This window comes from Amblyomma mixtum, unplaced genomic scaffold (assembly GCF_055824585.1).
Source record: "Amblyomma mixtum isolate Tamu unplaced genomic scaffold, ASM5582458v1 scaffold_24, whole genome shotgun sequence".
In the NCBI taxonomy this organism is placed as follows: domain Eukaryota; kingdom Metazoa; phylum Arthropoda; class Arachnida; order Ixodida; family Ixodidae; genus Amblyomma; species Amblyomma mixtum.
In genome coordinates, this window is record NW_028317721.1 from 623,228 (window position 1) to 645,624 (window position 22,397).

The 22,397-nt window shown below is 48.7% G+C and overlaps 1 protein-coding gene across 1 annotated transcript in view; it reads left to right on the forward strand.

The window, feature by feature from the left end:
* LOC149324549 (uncharacterized) overlaps positions 1-22,397 on the forward strand; it is a 78,036-nt gene that overhangs the window by 34,982 nt on the left and 20,657 nt on the right. The gene's annotated exons all lie outside the window — the stretch shown is intronic.

A 22,397-nucleotide genomic window follows, 5' to 3' on the forward strand; every position in this document is an offset into this window, starting at 1 on the left:
AGCCACAGGCGGGCCCAAGAAGCCCACCTGTGGATTTTGCGTGTCCATAGTTTACTGCAACTACACTGAATGAATATTTTCTTATTATCATTATTGTTATTAAAAAAGCCGACTTAGCCGTTAGAATACAGTAAATTATCGAAACAGGCCAGCTTAAAGTTTTCTTCACTTCCCATTTTGACCGAGTCAGGATTGCTCTTACAGGAACACTGATTCAGTTATAGTTGCTGTAAGACGCTCCTCAAAAAACGCTGCTCCACAAGACACCTTGCTGCAAACTAGACCGAGAAATCACAGAGGTATTTTTCATCGAGATGGCTGGAACACGTTGCATTAGCACCACTTCAGTACCGATAGTCACGTCATGTTACAGAGTAAGAATAAGAGGAAAATTGATACAGCAAGGGGAAGGATACAGGATGTCCCAGCTAATTTTAGTCCAAGTTTTAAAAATATTGTCACGTTGTAGTGACGGCAGTCGAGCCGTCAGGAAGACACCAGCCAGTCTTGGAAACGAAGTTCTTTATTTGGGCTGACTTGCGCCCGCGAAAAAACTGAAACACTCGACGGCGGCGTAAGCAACAAACGTGCTCGTCGGTCGTAGAACTACGAATCCCCGCTGCTCGCGGCATCGTTCAATTTAAAGCCGCCAAGGAAACTTCGAGATAACAGGTCGAGATCATCTAGAGTAATCTGGAAGCACGTAGATGCAGCTCAGCATGGCTGTGATCAAGCGTGATTAGTCCGGTCGCTTCTAGCGTCACGAGCATAAATGATAACACCCCTTTCCTGCGGCCTTGCGCGAACGAACCAACACTAGAATGATACGTGGCATTACCCCCCTCTCAAAGAAGCATCGCCTCGATGCTTTAAAATGAAAATAAACACGGAGAATGCTAACTCCGAGTCCTTTAGCGTTCATAATAAGGTTTCAGGGCAGCGGTAAAAGCTTCAAGTGTGGCCGTGTCGTCGTCGTAGTTGCCGTCGTCGTCGTCGTAGGGGCCGTTGTCGTCGTAGGGGCCGTCGTCGTCGTAGGGGCCGTCGTCGTCGTAGGGGCCGTCGTCGTCGTAGGGGCCGTCGTCGGCGTAGGGGGCCGTCGTCGGCGTAGGGGGCCGTCGTAGGGTCGTCGTCGTAGGGGTCGTCGTAATTCTCGTCATAGTGGAGGCATAGCCTTGTGTTTTCATCGATGGAAGATCTTAGTGCTTGCGCTATGAAGCAACCTCGCCTCCAGAGGCTGCTTTATTCAGTTTAACCTACGGGGCCTGGGGGTGAGTCCATGCACTGCGTAGCCTCGGCTAGGATATACAAAGCGCGGTGACGATGGCGACGGGGAACGTGATAGGCGGCTCGGCGATGAGCATTCTTCCCACCGCATGAACTCCTCAATTTCGGCTGGTCGCTGGCCGGGTCGGGGTCGTGGGGCGTCGTAAGAAAACTCTCAGATGTCCATTCTGCTGTATGGGCAGTACCGGAGAATGTGACCGGCTTCGCCACAGTGGAAGCATAGTGGGCGGCGCTGGTAGGGAGTTCTCCAGTCGTCGCATTTCCTTGGCTGTGTGCGACGCTCGTAGGACGGGCGGGTTGGGGCGAGAGGGCGGCGGTCCAGCGCAGCTGGATGAGGGCGATAGGGGCTTGGGTCTCGTCGTCGAGGTGCAGGACGGCGGACTGCTGCGGCGTAAGTCATGGCTGGTGGCTGCAGAGGCTGCGTGGTTTTCGACGTCACACCCAAGGCGTGTTGAACCTCGTCACGGATGACGTCTGTGAGCGATGTAACCTGCGGCTGCATTCCTGTTGGCAGCAATCGTCGTAGCTCTTCTCGCACAACTTCACGCATAACCTCCCGCAGGTCATCGCTGTTAGCGGTGTCCAGGCAGCTTGCTGACAAAAAGCGCTCTGGCATCAAGAGTTTTTTCCATGGTGGATGCTTCTTCGACGAATTCCGCGGCGGTTTTCGGGGGGTTCCGTACGAGGCCCGCAAAGAGTTGCTCTTTAACTCCTCGCATAAGCAGCTTGACATTTTCTTCTTCCTTCATGCTCGAGTCGGCACGCCGGAAGAAACGCTTCATCTCCTTAGTGTACACTGCAACGGTCTCGTTTGGGTGTTGTATGCAAGACTGTTGCAGCTGCTGGGCTCTTTTCTTTCTCACGACGTTTGTGGAAGTCTTGAGAAGCTGCTCCTTGAAGGTTTCCCAATCCGTAAGGCTGCCTTCGTCATTCTCAAACCAGATTTTTGCTGGTTCCTCCAAGGCGAAGAAGACGTACCTAATTTTCATGGCGTCATCCCAGTTTTTAAAGAGAGCCACACAGTCGAACTGTTCCAGCCATTCTTCGTGGTCGGCGCCAGGCGAAGCGTCGAACGTTGGTGGCACCCGGGGCTGCTGAAGAATGATTCAAGTCGTCGTCTGGGGCAAGCTCATGATGGACGTTGCTACTGGCTTTCGCTTCCGAGTAGGGTCCGGCAGAATCCCGAACTCAGGTGCGTCCCCCAGCAGACGTCGGCTTGCGCGATGGACTGGAGTCACGTCCTTCGGTGAATGGCTCAAAGGGCTGGCGTCACGACTTGGAGGGTGTGTCCGGTACATGGAAGGCTACCCAGCACCTCCTTACAGATGTCACGTTTTAGTGACGGCAGTCGAGCGGTCAGGAAGACACACACCAGTCTTGGAAACGAAGTTCTTTATTTGGGCTGACTTGCGCCCGGAAAAGAACTTAATCACTCGGCGGCGGCGAAAGCAACAAACGTGCTCGTCGGTCGTCGAACTACGAATGCCCGCTGCTCGCGGCATTGTTCAATTTAAAGCCGCCAAGGAAACTTCGAGATAACAGGTCGAAATCATCTAGAGTAATCAGGAAACACGTAGATGCAGCTCGGCATGGCTGTGATCATTCGAGATTAGACCGGTCGCTTCTAGCGTCACGAACACAAATGATAACACCCTTTTTCTGCGGCCTTGCGCGAACGAACGGACACTACAACGATACGTGGCAATATGCCGCTCCACTCTAAGACGCCACAACCAAATGCATGTTGCAGGCCGTTGTATGGAGCAAATCACACTATTTGGGTAATGTTCTTAATTGCATAATTAGTCGATATTACTTAACCAGCTTCGCAAACACCGAAGAGAGGCGAAAGAAGAAAAAGTTGTGGAACGGCCTACAAGCACGCGATTCGACAGTTTCTAACTTCCCATCTATTACGTATTAGCTTGCTTTCGTTCACTCCAGATGCCCGCGAAGTACAAAAAGATATCATGTGACACGTCCCCTTGCTATGTGATGCCCCCTCCCTCTTTACTCGCGTACCGGCCGCGGCGCACACAAGAAAGCTTTCAAAGCATCTCAAAGCCAGTCTTCGCGCCTGAGCAATGTGGACGCTTACCCGGCGTGAGTGGCGAAGGAAATTGCACAGCTCATACTGCGTGCATGTGCGCGCGATCCTTGGCACGAAGAACGAACCGACGTGCAGCTTGCCTGTATATGAAGGGCGCTGACCACTGTCTGTGAGCCCGAGCCGCAGTTCAAGCTTCAGAGAAGCGCTCCCGCTGGATTACCGGGGCAACACCACTCGCCCAGCTACAGACCAATGAGGCAGCGTGGGCGGACCTGCGGGACGGCTCCGTCGTAAACCACTGGTCGTCGGACTGTCCCAGTGCCCGATGAACAAATTGTGTTTGTTGGTCTGCCTCTCTCCGATGTTAGTGCTCTTTAGGTGCAAGATTTCTTTTGTATTGTAATCTCTGTCGCGTTATACTGTGCACGAGTTGCATTGTATTGTAAATCACTTTGTATGTGCTCGCACGAGTGATTGTGAATTTTTTATTTATTTATTTATTCAAATACCCTAAGGGCCCACTCGGGGCATTACATAGGAGGGGACAAATCAGATCACAGTTTTCAAAGGTAAAAAAGCACTTTAGGTGGTTAATACATCAGGTTGAGAAAAGAGAACATACTGGTTTGCAAGTAAGTGATATAAAAGAATATCTGGTTACTGAACGCGCTGGGATTCCAGATAAGTTAGCAATTCCGATTGAAATAAGGAAAACTGGGTTATAGTAGCGATGCTGGAGGGCAACTCATTCCGTTCTTTTATTGACAAGCTTAAAGGCGAATTCTTGTACTTTTCCGTCCGAGTGAAGATGGGGTTATCTTTGTAGATATGATCTGTGCGACGTGAAGTATGAGGTGGCGGTAAGATGTGCAACCGGACAAATGATTTACTGCTGTGAAAGAGGGCATGAAAACAAGATAATCGGGCAAATTTTCTGCTCATTGCGAGGGCCGGCATGTAGAGCTCTTCGTTCAAAGATGAAACGCTTTGAATTCTCGAGTACGATGATAAGATGAATCGCGCGGCTTTATTCTGGACGGCTTCGAGTATATTGGTGAGGGTGATTTGGTAGGGATGCCATATGATTGACGCATATTCCAGTGAAGGGCGAACAAGAAAATTGAATGCTTGAAGCCTGGTGTCCCTGCCGGCTAGATATTCATTCATTCATTCTTTTTTATTTACACCAAAAAGATGTGGGTAGGCACCGGCAAAAAGCGAAAAAATTTTTGCTTGAATGCGCCGGCGCCCCCCTGTACATGGCATACAGCGAAACAGCACACAAAGTAATCACATATCAATCCATACTCTGTTAATTTGTAGATGAAGTACTATTAAGAAAAGAAAAATATAAACATGGTACAGATCACTCTTCCACCATTCATTTACATCGACAAGTTATGAGAGGAACCTGCTTTTGATGGAACGCAAGCTGCATTTTTCCAATTGTACGTTGCTGGTACAAAAGGTATTTAGAAGGCGTGGCATAGTGGAACACCACATCTGGCAACCGAATTGAGTTCTAGAACTTGGAACGTTCCAGAATTTTTGGTGCCGAAGTGTGTAAATTGGTACATTGGCCTTAAGATCAGCTAGCTGCAGAAACACGTCCTGGTAATTATTGACACATTTCTTGTACTTAACACATAAACAGTAGTCATATATATTATGTAAAGGAACAATATTGTAACGTTTAAGTGGTCCTTTAGTGTGAGAATAATAATTCATGTTTGCAATGTAACAGATTGACCTTTTTTGGAAAAGGTGTACTCTGGTAACATTCTTCTGAGTAGAATTTCCCCATACCAAAAAACAGTAATTAAGATAAGAAAGAAACAAGGCGTTATAGATCAAAATCTTAATAGAAATAGTAAGAAAATAGCGAAATCTAGCGAGTATCCCGGCACTTTTTGAAAGTTGTACTTCGACATGTTGAAAGTGGGCATCCCATGATATGTTTGTGTTAAAGTAAACACCTAAAGTTTTCATTGTCTCAACAAATCTTATTCGGCAATTTCCAAGGTATAATTCATAGTTTGTTAGCATCACACGTTGCGGTGGTTTAAAAAAGACAGGATTTGTTTTTGAGGTATTAATAAGTAGTGGGTTTATTCATTATTACAGCGCAAAGACGGCACAGAACAAGAAGGGGACACAACAGCGCTGACTGTCAACTAAGATTTATTCGAGACCAGCAGGGTTTATATACCACCTGGCGATCAGAACAGGAAAACAAACATACAAGAATAGCTGTAGGCACGCGCATGGGTACAGTAACGGCGGTTATCCGGCACGTGTCAGATTTCACAATCTAGATACTTCATCTCTTTCTGGGACAATGCCACTGATGGTGCGCTTATGCACTCGTCCTGCAGTCTTATAATCATAGCAGCTTCTATTATTTCTCTTGTCAATGTGTCTCGGTGTTTCCCTATGACACTGCATTGCCTATACATCGGTTTACACTTATCGTCGCTGTCATCTTCTGCGCTGCAGTCCCTGCAATGTTTGGCTACGTGGCCTGTGGTAGCCACACGTGCGACATTGTCACTATGCTCTTTTAGTCTTTTGTTGAGACAGCGGCCAGTCTGCCCGATGTATTTTTTCCCACAGGACATGGGCAGTGAATACACCACACCTTCTTTACATGGTACAAAATGATCCCCGTGTTTAACTTTACACCTGCGCGTTTCGTTAGTCGTGCAGTTAACTTTTTTGCACAGGCTAGAAAGCTTTTCCGGCGCTGAAAATACCACGTCAACGCCTGCCCTACTTCCAATTTTTCGGAGGTTGTGCGACACCTGATGGAGATAAGGCAAAACAACAACCTTTCTTTTTTCCCTTTGCCTAACCGGTTCGCTAGTGTGGCGAGGTCTGAGGTTTTTTAGCTGCTTTTCTGCCACTGACACTAGTACATCGGACGGATAACCAGCCATCGTAAGGCGATCAACTTGTTTCGCAAAGCTTAGTTCCATACTATGCTGGCAACACTTCTTTAAAACATTATTAAAAACAGAATGAATAATGGCCCTTTTTACAAGTTTCGAATGAGCTGATGCATATGGCAGGATGGGTTTTTTTGCTCGAGGCTCGTACGACCAACACACATGGGACGGAGTGAAATGAAGGGCGAGATCTAAGAACCTGATAGAATCATTAACTGGGGTTTCATGTGTCAAAACCAGTGGTTTAAGACACTCTATGAACACTGAATGAATCTTTAAGAACTGCTGCTCAAAACTGAGGTTGTCATCCTGTACTAATACAAAGTAATCGTCAACAAATCTAAAAATGCGGCACACACCGAGCCCTTCCAAACGATCTTGCAGTGTTTTGTCACGCAAGGCCAAAAACATATCGCTAAGAACCGGGGCTAGGCACGAACCAATACATATCCCGTCTTTCTGAATGTACATATCCCCATTCCATTCTACAAAAGTCGAACTAAGATAAAACGATAACAATTCTAGGAAGGCATCGGCGGAAATTCCGCACTCGTTTTGGAAGGCTATAACACCATGCTTATCTATGTGCTTATTCACAGCTGACAAGATTTCCGCCTGCGGAATTGTGTAATATAAGTCTTTTACGTCGACTGAAAATCCCTGCAGCTTTTTATCGTGATCCCATCCTTTTAGGAAGGTGATTACTTCGTCAGAATTTCTTATTCTAAAAGGGTCATCGATCGTTAAAACGTTGAGTTTCTGTTGCAAGTATCTTGCGACATGCTTCTGCCATGTCCCTGCTTCTGCGTTTCGTGCAATAGTTTCAGAAGCAGGGACATGGCAGAAGCATGTCGCAAGATACTTGCAACAGAAACTCAACGTTTTAACGATCGATGACCCTTTTAGAATAAGAAATTCTGACGAAGTAATCACCTTCCTAAAAGGATGGGATCACGATAAAAAGCTGCAGGGATTTTCAGTCGACGTAAAAGACTTATATTACACAATTCCGCAGGCGGAAATCTTGTCAGCTGTGAATAAGCACATAGATAAGCATGGTGTTATAGCCTTCCAAAACGAGTGCGGAATTTCCGCCGATGCCTTCCTAGAATTGTTATCGTTTTATCTTAGTTCGACTTTTGTAGAATGGAATGGGGATATGCACATTCAGAAAGACGGGATATGTATTGGTTCGTGCCTAGCCCCGGTTCTTAGCGATATGTTTTTGGCCTTGCGTGACAAAACACTGCAAGATCGTTTGGAAGGGCTCGGTGTGTGCCGCATTTTTAGATTTGTTGACGATTACTTTGTATTAGTACAGGATGACAACCTCAGTTTTGAGCAGCAGTTCTTAAAGATTCATTCAGTGTTCATAGAGTGTCTTAAACCACTGGTTTTGACACATGAAACCCCAGTTAATGATTCTATCAGGTTCTTAGATCTCGCCCTTCATTTCACTCCGTCCCATGTGTGTTGGTCGTACGAGCCTCGAGCAAAAAAACCCATCCTGCCATATGCATCAGCTCATTCGAAACTTGTAAAAAGGGCCATTATTCATTCTGTTTTTAATAATGTTTTAAAGAAGTGTTGCCAGCATAGTATGGAACTAAGCTTTGCGAAACAAGTTGATCGCCTTACGATGGCTGGTTATCCGTCCGATGTACTAGTGTCAGTGGCAGAAAAGCAGCTAAAAAACCTGAGACCTCGCCACACTAGCGAACCGGTTAGGCAAAGGGAAAAAAGAAAGGTTGTTGTTTTGCCTTATCTCCATCAGGTGTCGCACAACCTCCGAAAAATTGGAAGTAGGGCAGGCGTTGACGTGGTATTTTCAGCGCCGGAAAAGCTTTCTAGCCTGTGCAAAAAAGTTAACTGCACGACTAACGAAACGCGCAGGTGTAAAGTTAAACACGGGGATCATTTTGTACCATGTAAAGAAGGTGTGGTGTATTCACTGCCCATGTCCTGTGGGAAAAAATACATCGGGCAGACTGGCCGCTGTCTCAACAAAAGACTAAAAGAGCATAGTGACAATGTCGCACGTGTGGCTACCACAGGCCACGTAGCCAAACATTGCAGGGACTGCAGCGCAGAAGATGACAGCGACGATAAGTGTAAACCGATGTATAGGCAATGCAGTGTCATAGGGAAACACCGAGACACATTGACAAGAGAAATAATAGAAGCTGCTATGATTATAAGACTGCAGGACGAGTGCATAAGCGCACCATCAGTGGCATTGTCCCAGAAAGAGATGAAGTATCTAGATTGTGAAATCTGACACGTGCCGGATAACCGCCGTTACTGTACCCATGCGCGTGCCTACAGCTATTCTTGTATGTTTGTTTTCCTGTTCTGATCGCCAGGTGGTATATAAACCCTGCTGGTCTCGAATAAATCTTAGTTGACAGTCAGCGCTGTTGTGTCCCCTTCTTGTTCTGTGCCGTCTTTGCGCTGTAATAATGAATGTATGTAACCAACTCGCCCAAAATGTTGTATTAGTGGGTTTAGTTCACTCCATTTATTTAATGCTAACAGGGTGTCATTAACTGTGTGCACCAGAGACTGCATGTCACTACTTTGAAATAATAACGTAGTATCGTCTGCATATATAACATATTTAGGGTCATTGCTAATAGAAGTAATGTCATTAATATACAAAATGAAAAGCAGTGGCCCCAGAATACTTCCTTGGGGTACACCTGTAGAAATATCCTGCAAGGATGATGTAGCGTTTCCAATGCTAACGCACTGGACACGATGCTGCAGATAGGACTTAAGCAAAAGTATGGATGTCCCACGAATTCCGTACAATTCCTGCTTTTTAAACGGAGTTTTGTGATTGAGGCTGTCAAAAGCCTTTGAAAAATCAACGTAAATCCCTATGCAAAATAGCTTAATTTCAAAGGCTTAATTTCAAATAATTACCTTCTACGTCAGCAGAGCCGTTTCAGTGGACTTCCCGTAGAGGAATCCATGCTGTGACGGGCTGATAACATGAAACTTCTGACAAAAATTGGATAATCTTTTATAAATTATTTTCTACGGACCTTTCGAAAAAATAGGCAAAATGGCAATTGGCCTGCAATCTCGTAAATCATTTCTCTCGCCACTTTTAAACAAAACTATAACTTTGGAAACTTGCATCAGCTTAGGGAAGCAACCCGTTGATAACGCAAGGTTGTAGATATTGCCACGTATCATTGTAGTGTTTGTTCGTTCACGCTGAAGGCTGCAGGAAAGGGTTGCTATCACTTTTGTTCGTGACGCGAGAAGCAACCGGACTAATCTCGATTGTTCATAGCCATGAACAGCTGCATCTACTTCTTTCTAGATTACTCTAGATGATCTCGACCTGTTATCTCGAAGTTTCCTTGCCGGCTTTAAACTGAACGATGCCGCGAGCAGCAGGCAGGCATTCGTAGATCGACGATTGACGAGCACGCTTGTTGCTTACGCTGCCACCGAGCCGCATGTTTTTTTGTCGCCCGCGTCGCAAACCCACCGCGCACGTTTGCTCGCAGGCTAACCTAGGCCTGTGGCTCTATCGTTTGGGCGGGCAAAACCGAACTTGTGTCACGAATGTTCATGCGCCTTCCATCGTACATGGGTGGGTTTGGTATACCTTGTATCCGCACCATGTGCAATGTGCTCGCCTTGCGAGGAGTACGAGATCGTGTACGCAACCCAGACTATCCCGGGAGAACACTCCTCACATACTTTCTGGGTACAGCGCGTAACGTGTTTTTTACACAACACGTGGTTGGCCCTACAGCCGAGCAGCCGCCGGCATTTTTCGTTAACGTGCGTCGCACACTGGCGTCGTTGACTGCCAGCGCGCCCGATCTGGATGTTGATGAAACCCCGCCCTCCAGGATGTGTGAAGCACTAACGGTCGCTGAGCTGACCCGCGAACAACTCCAGAAAACGAGTCGGGCACGCTGGCGCCAACTGACCTCAGCTGCGCTTCCTGCAGATGTCAGGGACTTCGGCTGGCTGCGAGGCTGGCGGGTCCTGCCCACAAGAGACCGCCTTGCGGCGTGGAGCGTGGCGCCCTCCGCCCGATGCCCGGAATGCGGTCTCTTAGAAACATTGCGGCACGCAATGTTCGACTGTGTAGTGGCGCGCACCTTTTGGGTACTAGTGTCACGAATGTTCGTAACCCGCCTCGAAGCGCGCTCTAGTTCACGCGAACTGTTTAAAAATATGCTCTTGTGTGTCGGCATGTTCGTTTTGTGGCGGCAGCGTGGAGCGGCTTCCTTAAATGGGCGTCCGCAAAGAGCAATGTTTCCAATGTTACAGCGCCTCCGCACGCGCCTCCTTGAGCAAGCATGCGTGGACGCACTGACAATGAGTGAGGCTGAGTTCTTGCGCAAATGGTCGACATACTTTATCGTCCTGCGCGGCGGTCGAGTGTCGGCAATATTACTGCCTTACTGACGTGCTCAGTGCTGCGTCACTGCGCATGTGGTTGACTAATCAGAGCATTGAGTTCAGCAGTTTTGCTTTGTATTTTTTTGTTGACATTAGAAAAAAATAAACTTCTCTTTCTACGCTGCCACCGAGTGATTCAGTTATTTTGCGGGCGCAAGTCAGCCCAAATAAAGAGCTTCGTTTGCAAGTATGTCTGGTGTCTTCCTGACCGCTGGACTGCCGTCACTACAACGTGACATCTGGTGGAGGTGCTGGGTAGCCATTCATGTTCCGGACACCCCCCACAAGTCGTGACGCCAGCCCTCTGAGTCATCAACCGCAGGACCTGAGTCCAGTCCACCGCGCAAACCGACGCCTGCAAGGGGAGGCACCAGAGTTTGGGATTCTGCCGGACCCTACCCGGAAGCGAAAGCCAGCAGAAACGTCTACCATGAGCTTGCCCCAGACGGCAGTCCAATCATTCTTCAGCAGCCCCGAGTGCCACGAACCTTCGACGCTTCGCCTGGCGCCGACCCCGAAGAATGGCTGGAACAGTCCGACCGGGTGGCTGTCTTCAACAACTGGGATAATGCTACGAAACTTCGGTACGTCTTCTTCGCCTTGGAGGGACCAGCAAGAATCTGGTTTGAGAATGAGGAAGTTAGCCTCACGAACTGGGAAACCTTCAAGGAGCAGCTTCTGAAGGTTTTCACGAACGTCGTGCGAAAGGAGAGAGCCCAGCAGCTGCTACAGTCTCGCATACAACATCCAAACGAGACCGTTGCAATGTACACTGAGGAGATGAAGCGTCTCTTCCGGCGTGCCGACGCAGACATGAAAGAAGAAGAAAAAGTAAAGCTTCTTATGCGAGGACTCAAAGAGCAACTCTTTGCCAGCCTCGTCCGCAACCCACCGAAAACCGTCGCGGAATTTGTAGAAGAGGCATCCACGATGAAAAAACTCCTGATGGCCGAGCCCGCCAGTATGACCGCCAGCAGCGCGTTTTCTCAGCAAGCTGTCTGGACACCGCTAACAACAATGACCTGCGGGAGGTTATACGTCAAGTTGTGCGTGAAGAGCTCCGACGATTGCTGCCAACGGGAACGCTGCCGCAGCTTACTTCGCTCACCGACGTCATCCGGGACGAGGTGCAACAGGCCTTGGCTGTGACACCGACCACCACGCAGCCTCTGGAGCCTCGAGCCATGACTTACGCCGCAGCAGTGCGCCGTCCTGCACCTCGACGACGGGACCCCAGCCCCTATCGCCCTCAGCCAGCTGCGCTGGACCGCCGCCCTCTCGTCCCAACCCGCCCGTCCTACGAGCGTCGCACACAGCCGAGGAAATGCGACGAGTGGAGAACTCCCGACCAGCGCCGCCCACTATGCTTCCACTGTGGCGAAGCCGGTCACGTCCTCCGGCACTGCCCATACAGAAGACTGGGGCATCCGAGGGTTCTCTTACGACGCTCCACGACCCCGACCCGACCAGCGACCAGCCGAAATCGAGGAGTTTTTGCGTCGGGAAGCATACTCATCGCGGAGCCGCCTATCGCGTTCTCCGTCGTCATTGTCACCGCGCTATGTATCTCCTAGCCGAGGCTATGCAGTTCGTGGACGCTCCCCCAGCCCCCGAAGGTTAAACTAAATAAAGCAGCCTCTGGAGGTGAGGTTGGTTCTGAGCGCAATGATAAAGATCCTCCATCGACGAGTACTCAAGACCATGCCTCAACTACGACGACAACACCGACGACGACGACGCCGCCCGACTTGAAGCTTTTACCACTGCCCAGTGAAGTAACGTCGCAGTACGCCTACCGCAGCCTCACTACCCGACGAGGCCGAGATCGTACACCGAAGACCACGTGTAGCACGAAAACGCGAACAAGTGACCTTGAAGTTACGGTCGATGGTCACGCGGTTACTGCCTTGGTCGACACGGGAGCTGACTACTCCGTCATGAGCGGGCCATTCGCTGTCCGACTCAGGAAAGTAACAACAACTTGGGATGGCCCGCTGATCCGCACCGCAGGTGGGAACCTTATTACGCCGTCAGGACGCTGCACCGCGAGGGTTATAGTAAACGGGCGAACCTATGCTACAACCTTCCTGGTCCTACAGAGATGCTCGCGAGACGTTATTTTGGGAATGGACTTCCTGAATGAACATCGGGCGATCATCGACCTTCGATCCAAGTCGATCAAGCTTTCCACGGACAAAGCCATATCTGCAGCGACGACAGCGACTCATCGCGTTGCCTTAAACGTCCTCGACGAAGCACTGAGCGTGCCGCCCCGATCAAGTGTCGTCGCCTGCATAGGTACAGGAGACATCGAAACTGCCGAAGGCGTCGTCGAGGGGAACACCCAGTTACTCCTTGATCGAGGACTGGGCGTCGCAAGGGGAGTCGCCCAAATACGAAATGGCCAAGCCGAGGTGCTGCTAACCAACTTCACCGAAGAATACCGGCATATAAACAAAGGAACGACGATCGCTTTCCTCGACGAGCTGGCAGACATCAGAGACATATTTGCCCTACCCGACCAACCCGTAGAACCATTTGACCAAGGCCATCAACCAACGTTTGATATCAACCCGGCATTAGTACGGAGCAGACAAGACCAAATACGCAGTGTTCTTGAAAAGTACAGCGATTGCTTCTCATCAGCATCGAATGTGCGACAAACCCGGCTTGGCAAGCACCGCATTGTCACAGACGAACATGCCCGACCCCTGCGACACAGCCCCTACCACATATCGCCGCTAGAACGCCAAGCTATTCGCAAGCAAGTTGAGGAAATGCTTCGTGACAACGTCATCCAGCCATCGAGAAGCCCTTGGGCAGCTCCAGTCGTCCTAGTGAAAAAGAAAGACGGTACCCTTCGCTTTTGCGTCGATTAACGCTGCCTGAACAGCATTACGAAGAAGAATGTCTACCCCCTCTCCCGCATCGACGACACATTGCATCGGCTATGCAACGCTAAGTACTTCTCATCGATGGACCTGAAGAGCGGATACTGGCAAGTTGAAGTCGGCGAAAGAGATCGCGAGAAGACTGCGTTCATCACGCTAGACGGACTCTTCGAGTTCAAGGTGATGCCCTTCGGCCTCTGCTCTCCCCCAGCGACGTTCCAGCGAGTAATGGATACGGTGCTCGCAGGCTTGAAGTGGCAGATTTGCCTAGTCTACTTAGATGACGTTGTTGTCTTCTCCTCAAGCTTTGAAGACCACCTCAGAAGGCTTCGGATGGCGCTGGAAACGATCAAGTCTTCAGGCCTGACACTGAAACCAGAGAAGTGCCACTTCGCCTACGAGGAGCTGCTGTTCCTTGCTCACGTCGTAAGCAAGGATGCAGTTCGCCCCGACCCCAGAAGACGGCTGCGATCACAGAGTTTCCACAGCCTAATGACAAGAAAGCTATACGCAGATTCCTTGGATTGTGCGCTTATTAGCGGCGATTCGTCAAGAACTTTTCGCGCATCGCTCAACCTTTGACCCAACTTACCAAGGCTGACGTGCTTTTTAAATGCGAAAGGCCGCAAGAGGAAGCTTTCAAAGAGCTGAAGCGCCGCTTACAGTCCCCTCCTGTGCTCGGACACTTTGATGAAAACGCCGAAACCGAAATTCATACAGATGCAAGCAGTGTGGGCTTAGGAGCGGTCCTCGTTTAGAAAGATGGTGAACAGGAGAAAGTTATCGCGTACGCAAGTCGTTCACTGTCGAAAGCCGAAGCCAACTATTCGACGACCGAGAAAGAATGTCTCGCCATTATTTGGGCCACGTCCAAATTTCGACCCTACCTGTACGGACGACCATTCAAGGTTGTGAGCGACCACCACGCTCTGTGCTGGCTTGCCAATTTGAAGAATCCCTCTGGTTGCCTTGCTCGTTGGAGCTTGCGTCTTCAAGAATTTGACATAACTGTAGCCTACAAATCTGGCCGCAATCATTCCGACGCGGACTGCTTGTCCCGAGCCCCCGTCGACGCAGCACCGGAAGAGGAACACGACGACGCTTTCTTAGGACCGGTCAGCGCGAGCAGTTTCGCGCAGCAACAGCGCTAGGATCCTGAGTTGCAAAGCCTAGTTGCTTATCTGAAAGGAAAGACCGCATCGCCTCCCCGAGGGTTCAAGCGCCAACTGTCATCCTTCGTCGTTCACAATAATGTCCTCCTGAAGAAGAACTTCGCGCCCAATAGGACAGTGCATCTTCTTGTCGTGTTCAAAAATCTCAGGCAAGAAATTATGCAGGCATGCCATGATGAGCCGACTGCAGGGCATCTCTGTATTGCTCGCACGTTGCACCGCATCCAGGAGAAGTACTATTGGGCGCGGTTAGCTGCCGAGGTTTCCCATTACGTGAAAACGTGCCGTGAGTGTCAGCGACGCAAAACACCTCCGACTAGACCAGCCGGACTCCTGAACCCCATACCACCTCCAACTAAGCCTTTCAGCAAATTAGGATGGACCTCCTCGGCCACTTTCCGACTTCATCATCAGGTAACAAATGGATCATCGTGGCTACCGACTACATGACCCGATACGCCGAAGCAAAAGCGTTGCCTAATGGTACCGCAACAGAAGTCGCTAAATTTTTTGTCGAACAAATTCTCCTGCGACACGGCGCCCCCGAATTGCTCATCACAGACAGAGGAACGGCGTTTACAGCGGAGCTGACGCAAGCCATTCTCAACAACAGTCAGACAAGCCATCGGAGGACAACTGCCTATCATCCACAAACCAACGGACTCACAGAGCGTCTGAACAAGACCACCGCAGACATGCTCTCAATGTACATCGACGCCGAACACAAGACGTGGGACTCCATTCTGCCCTACGTGATCTTCGCCTATAATACTGCCGTCCAGGAGACAACCAGGTTTACCCCATTCCAGCTGGTATACGGCAGGAAGCCCACGACAACACTCGACGCAATGCTCCCGCACGTTTCCGACGAAGACAACCTCGACGTCGCCGCCTACCTTCATCGCGCCGAGGAAGCCCGAAGACTTGCGCGGCTTCGCATTCAAGACCAGCAGCGCACCGACGCCCGACGCTACAATCTGCGCCGACGAGACACGCATTACAAACCAGGTGATCGTGTTTGGATATGGACGCCAGTTCGCCGCCGTGGATTGAGTGAAAAGTTGCTGCGACGCTACTTTGGCCCGTACAAGGTTCTCCGCCGCATCGCTGACCTCGACTATGAAGTCATCCCCGACGGCACGACAGCATCTCAGCGACGCCGCACACGCCCGGAAGTCGTACATGTCGTACGCTTGAAGCCATATTATGAACGCTAAAGGACTTGAAGTTTTCATTCTCCGTGTTTATTTTCACTTTAAAGCATCGAGACGATGCTTCTTTGGAAGGGGGATAATGCCACGTATCATTATAGTGTTTGTTCGTTCACGCTCAAGGCTGCAGGAAAGGGTTGTTATCACTTTTGTTCGTGACGCGAGGAGCGACCGGACTAATCTCGATTGTTCACAGCCATGAACAGCTGCATCTACTTCTTTCTAGAGTACTCTAGATGATCTCGACCTGTTATCTCAAAGTTTCCTTGCCGGCTTTAAATTGAACGATGCCGCGAGCAGCAGGCATTCGTAGATCGACGATTGACGAGCACGCTTGTTGCTTACGCCGCCACCGAGTGATTCAGTTATTTTGCGGGCCCAAGTCAGCCCAAATAAAGAGCTTCGTTTGCAAGTATTTCTGGTGTCTTCCTGACCGCTGGAATGCCGTCACTACAACGTGACAATATGAGCAAGCAGCGGGGCAATGGCATCGAGCACATATTTTACCGGTTCTATTTGAATATCGTCGATATCCCGTGCTTTGGTATTGTTTAAAGATGTATATATATTACGCACCTGAAATTAATAAGTGCCCATTCGGAAAGCCAGGTTTTCCTTGTGCTTTAGATGTAAGAATTCAGGGGGTACTTTGACTCTCTAAACTGCTGCAAGGCGAAAGCGTTTCCTGGCCCACTGTTTGTTTTTATCTAGTTATTATTTTTCGTATTTTGTTTTATGATATTTTCTTATTTCTATTGTTTTTATTTTTATTTTCATAATATTATTAATTATTTTTAATTTTGTTTATTTTCTTATTTTATTTTTCCTTTCCTTCACTTTATTCCTTTGATTTTATTTATGAAATCCATGTATTCACTAGATGCGCCTTTATTTATGCTCGAACCTTGAGCCTTCGTGGCGGAGTGGTAGTGTCTCCGCTTCTAACCCCAAAGGCTCTGGTTCGATTCCCACCCTCGGCGCAGTTTCTTTTCAAGCAGTGACGCCGAAAGGCGGACAAATCTGCCGACTCGTCTGTCGACCCGGCCGCCGGCACTTCTGTCGACAAGGCTGCCAACAGCGTCTGCTAACGACAGTGTGAGGCATTAAAGGCTTTCGCCTTAATATATTCGATGTGGTCTCTCCATGTTAAGCTAGAATTTAGCAGGATGCTGAGGTATTTAATCGATGGAACCGAGTGTACTATGCTATCATTTATTATGTAGGTGTTTGGCTGTGATTTTGAAACAGAAGTGAATTTCAAATGTTTGGTCTTTTCTTTATTTATCTGCACCTGCCATTTGCCGCACCACACTGTTAGCTTGTTCAGGTAAGAGTGCGAAGCTATATGACGTCGTTAGGACTAGATATATCTCTGTAAATTACACAATCGTCGGCAAAAAGGCGGACTATCGAATTGACATTTAGTGCTATATCATTAATATATATCAAACATAAAAGCGGTCCCATTGCTGAGCCTTGAGGGACGCCAGACTTGACAAGGGTTAGGCTGGAACTATGATTTAATTTAACCGCTTGAGAACGATTTGATAGCAACTGTTCAAGCCATCGAGTTGCTTTGGCGTCGAGTTCGATGCTGCGTATTTTCAGTGTTAGTCGTTTATGAGGTACAAGGTAGAACGCTTTTAAAAGATCAATAAAAATATAATCTACATAATGAGACAGGTGCAATGAATTATGAAGGTCCGTTACCAACTCATAAAGCTGTGCTTGGCGTCAACTGTGTTTGGCAACTCATAAAGCTGTGTATCGTCTCTTTGTTGTATAAACTTTATTTTCTTTGAGAACCATTGGCTCCGACCCATTATCTGGCGTGCTTCCGACGAAAGCTGGGCACCAAACGACCGCCTCCCGTGTCACTTGGTAGCTAGTCTCCGGCTGAGCTTGCCACGCTGAGCCGAGGGCATCTCTTTTCTGACCGAGACCGCTACCCCCATACGCTCTAAGAGTGTCTGGGGACGCGCGCTAAAGTGCATGAAGTGATTACAGACGTCTTTGCTCCGGGCCATGGATTTCTGCGAGGACAGCCGGTCCACCTGATTGTCAGAGAAGATGACTGGCCCCGGTTTTGTAAAGTTCGGACTGTGCCGTACGCTCGGAAGCAAATTGTGTCAGAAGAGCTACATACGCCACTGAACGAAGAGGCGTTATCACCGGTGACATCGTCGGAATAGGCCACACCCGTCGTGCCCGCAGTCGCGAAGGATGGGCGGCTGCGCTTGTGCGGTTACTTCTGTCTCACGGATAATGCTGCGACCGTTAAGGAGCAATAGCCGGTGGAACGGGTTGGCGATATCTTTGCGAATATAAGCGACGGAGAACTTTTCAACACATTTGATTTTCGCAGCCCCTATAATCAGCTGCCCGCAGACGAAGACTCGAAGAAGCTAGCTGTTCTAAACTTGGACAAGGACCTAATCTCTTTCACCAGAATAGCCTTCGGGGTGTCCTCAGCGCAGGAAATCTTTCAGCGCACATGGAACCCGCGCTTAATTTCATTCCCGGGGTGGAGGTTTATCTGGACCACATTACTGTAGCTGAAAAGCCGAAAGACTACAAGATCCTGGAGGAAGTGCTACAACGTCTGATGGATCACGTCCTCCGTCTACAGCAGAAAAAATGCAAGTTCCGCAGTGACAAGTTATGTTTTTCATGCAAGTTATGTTTCTCATGCACGTCAATGGTAAAAATGGCCTACGTCCTAAAAGTGATAACATCATAGCGCTGCTCGACACCCCACGACCCAGCTCGGTGAGTGAAATGAACGCTTTTTAGGCCTTTTAAACTACTGGAAGTTTTTGCCAGATGTGTCAACTACAGGTGCCCTTATACGCTTTGTGGGCGGATATCATGAAGCGGTTCTGGGACAAACGACAACAGATGGCTTTTAAAGCACGCAAGGCGGCAGTGGAGAATGCAAAACATGTGGTGCATTTCGACCCCAAGAAGCCGCTTCGTTTAGAGTGTGATGTGTCGATAATAGGTCCGGACCCGTGTTGTCGCCTTGAGTAGTCGGCGTTCATGACCTATGGGTTTAAGGTGGCGAGCGCTAAAAAATGCCGAGATTTATTACCAGCTAGAGAAGGAGGCGCTGGCTCTCGTGTTTTGCGTAACAAGGTTTAGATTATCTGTACGAAAACCACTTCGAGCTGGTAACAGACCATACACAAACACAAATACCTTTATTTCAACATCAGAGATGTTAGGGGTGCACCAAAAAAGCCTATGACTGGCTTGACACAGGGACGCACCCCCGTAGTAAAAAACCGGCAGCAAAAGAACACTGATAGAGGAATAAAAGAAGACTACAGTGCATCGGTAAACATAATATTCAATAAAGATTAGTGAACATCCTCTTTCCTGTTCAGCCCGGACAAGAATCTTCCGCCGATGGTCACTGTTCGCATTGAATGCTGGGCCCCGCTGTTGGGAGGATATTGCTACAACCTGGCGTGTCGTAAAGTGTCCGAAAACATAAACGCCGATGCCGTCATCCGTCTCCCTTTCCCGCTGGAGTAGCACCAAGAGGAACAGAAAGACGCGCACCAATATACATTATATGCTTCGACTGTGAAGGCGACGCCCATAAGGGCCAAAGAGTTGGCGGCCCTGACCATCCGTGACCTTCTTTTACAGCTATTGCGGAATTGGATACCGCATGGATGGCCGACCTACCTGACAGAGGGGCAGTGCCGGCAGTATTTAAAAAACAAACGTCGTAGTTGGATGTCATTCGTGATCTCACTTAGTGGGGGCATGCAACTATCGTGCCGTCAGCGGCCGCTGTAGGTCTTCTCAAGCTCCTGCAAGAAACATTCAAGAATGGGAGCGATGAAAACTTTGAGCGAACCATTTTTTTTGGTTGCCAGGGCTAGATGCCGCTATCGAGAAGGCATTAAGCGAATGTAAGACGTCTGCGCAAGCTAGAGTGATGCCTCTTGTGAAGATAGCGGCACCATGGCCGAAAAGAGTCTAGAACTGGTCCAGAGTGTTGGCTGGAGTTGTCTCAAGCACAAAATGAGCTCGGATGGCGATGGTAGCCTCAGCGAACGGCAAGCAACATTGCCACGCGGACCAAGTGCCATCGCACATCCCCCAGGGCCCCAACACGAAGCCGCCAGTTTGCAGCACAGCACCTGACACCCCTGACCAAACCTGGCCCAGGCCAGCCGACCTTGGGAGCCACACTCCAGTGGTGTCGCCTCTCAATGAGCCACCGCCTCTTCGCCTGTCCACCAGGCAACGACGTCCAGACGTCCACCTCAATGGCTGAATTGGTAAATGGGGCAGGAGTGCCGCGTGATGCAAGCTTGCCGCCAACCAGCCAGCAGGCAGCTATTCCTGTGATGACATCGAAAGCGAGAGCATGCTGCCTACCGCCCGTAATGTCGCCACGAGACAGGGGCGTAGCCCGGGGGTTGTCTGGTTGTCAGAACACCACCTCTCCCCCCCCCCCCCGACAATGTTATTTGCAACGCGCCGGTATATTAAAATATGAGAACGAAACAATGAAAATAAGAACAGTATCGGTTTCCTGATAGCAATAGTTCTTGTCATATAAAAAATAGTCAGATGTCACAGTTAACCAAATAAAACGTACCCTTTCAAGTCAACCTACTTTTTCTTCCATTGCACTGCATCTCGTCATAAACCAGCGCGAAAATAAAAAGAGCATTTTTTTAAAGCGCCTCTGCGTCCGGGCGCAGGTTCGCACGCAATGGGTAGAAGAGAGAGAGAGACTCTTTAATGAAATACAGAGAATTTAGCCGGCGTTAAAAAAATCGCTGGTATGCTACTCTGCCTAGGGAGGGGCATTAGGGAGATAAAGACAGAAGGAGAGCAGTGTGGAAGAGATAAAAAAAATGAAGATAAAATGCGGCCATGAAATGGGTACTAAGGATGCAATGGCGAGTATTGATGTAACCTAAGGAATGATGGAGTGCATAGTCCGAAAAATGGGCTGACGAAGTTCACTGCATGAAGAATGCATGAAGGTAACGTGCAAGTGAATTTAAAGCTTATCGAGATGTGCCCCTAACAATGGACAAAGCTTTAGGTCCCTTAGCCTGCCTTGGGCAACAGGGACTTGCAATGAACTTTCTATTTACATATTTAAAAGCTTCTGACGAAGATGGAGGATGCGCTCCAAAGACTGGAAGTATTCACATGTTTTCGGATCGGCAACACTTCTGGATTAGCTGAAGTGCAGTGCATCCTCTCATTGGCCTTGAACTGGTTGCGATTGCAATTTGCAATTTGCATTTTTTTTTGTTAAAGAACGAGTAAATCTCGAACGACAAATTGACGGGGCGTAGATTTTTTATGTCCTATGGGCGACTAATAGCAATACTCGAAGCACACGCTGTCCTAAAAGCGAGTAATCGCAACGTGGCGTGAGAAATCGGTAAACTCTCATGCAGGTTGATTAAACGCATTGTCATGAATCTGCATAAACAAGACTGCAGAAATGAAGAAACAGGTTGAGTCCTTCGCCGGTAATTCCAAACATTTTGATTTTTTCGCCAAGGAATCAAGCGCTTGAAGTCGCTTGCAACTGCTCCTATTTTCAGTGATAATTAGAATCTAAGGATAACGTTCGGCATTACTCCTACACTGTCTGCGGAAATTACTTTAAATGTGAACCCTTGGCATCCCCTACCTCCCGCGCTTCGTGTTGGCCCGTTGATTTTCATCAGTTTTGCACGACCTCGGATTGCAGTTTTTTTCTCCACACGCTGTCGCGAGCAAAGCAAAGGAGATGCTGTTTGTTAGGTTGCTTACTTGGTTATTTCGAGAATACTGCCGATTGGCTCTCAGCGTCATGGCAGAAGTAGTACATGATATGAAAGTACAGAAAATGACAGGAAAGAGGAGGTCAAGGTGAAGTGTGCAGCGGTGTACAATCGACCAAAAGTGTAAGAGCAAAGTAGTAACAAGCAAATCATAGAATCCCAAGAAGATAAGGAGCACAACAGCAAATAAAATGCACTGCACATTATACGCTGTTGTATATTTTTCCGTCCGCCAAGTGCAACGAAGAGCACAACCAGTCTTTCGTAATGCAGTGGCAGAGGGAAAGCAGGTAAATCGCATATTTCAAAAAGCCGGAACCTTGTTATCCTCTTGCTTTTTTCAGAACAGTCAGATTTTTTAAAAGTTTAACAAGCTGTTGGCCTAGTTCGTTAAGTAATAAAAGGTAAAGTATTTGTCGCTTATGTAAGATAGACGCATATAGCATACAATGGACAGGACGGGCGCTATTTATATCTTTACGCAACAGCGCCGAACTCTCATTGCGCGCATTCAGGACAGCCGACGCATAGCGTTGTTGCCAGGAAGAAACAACGGCAAAGATGGTTCAAAGGCTATCCCCAACTTGGTAAGAAAGCCGTCGG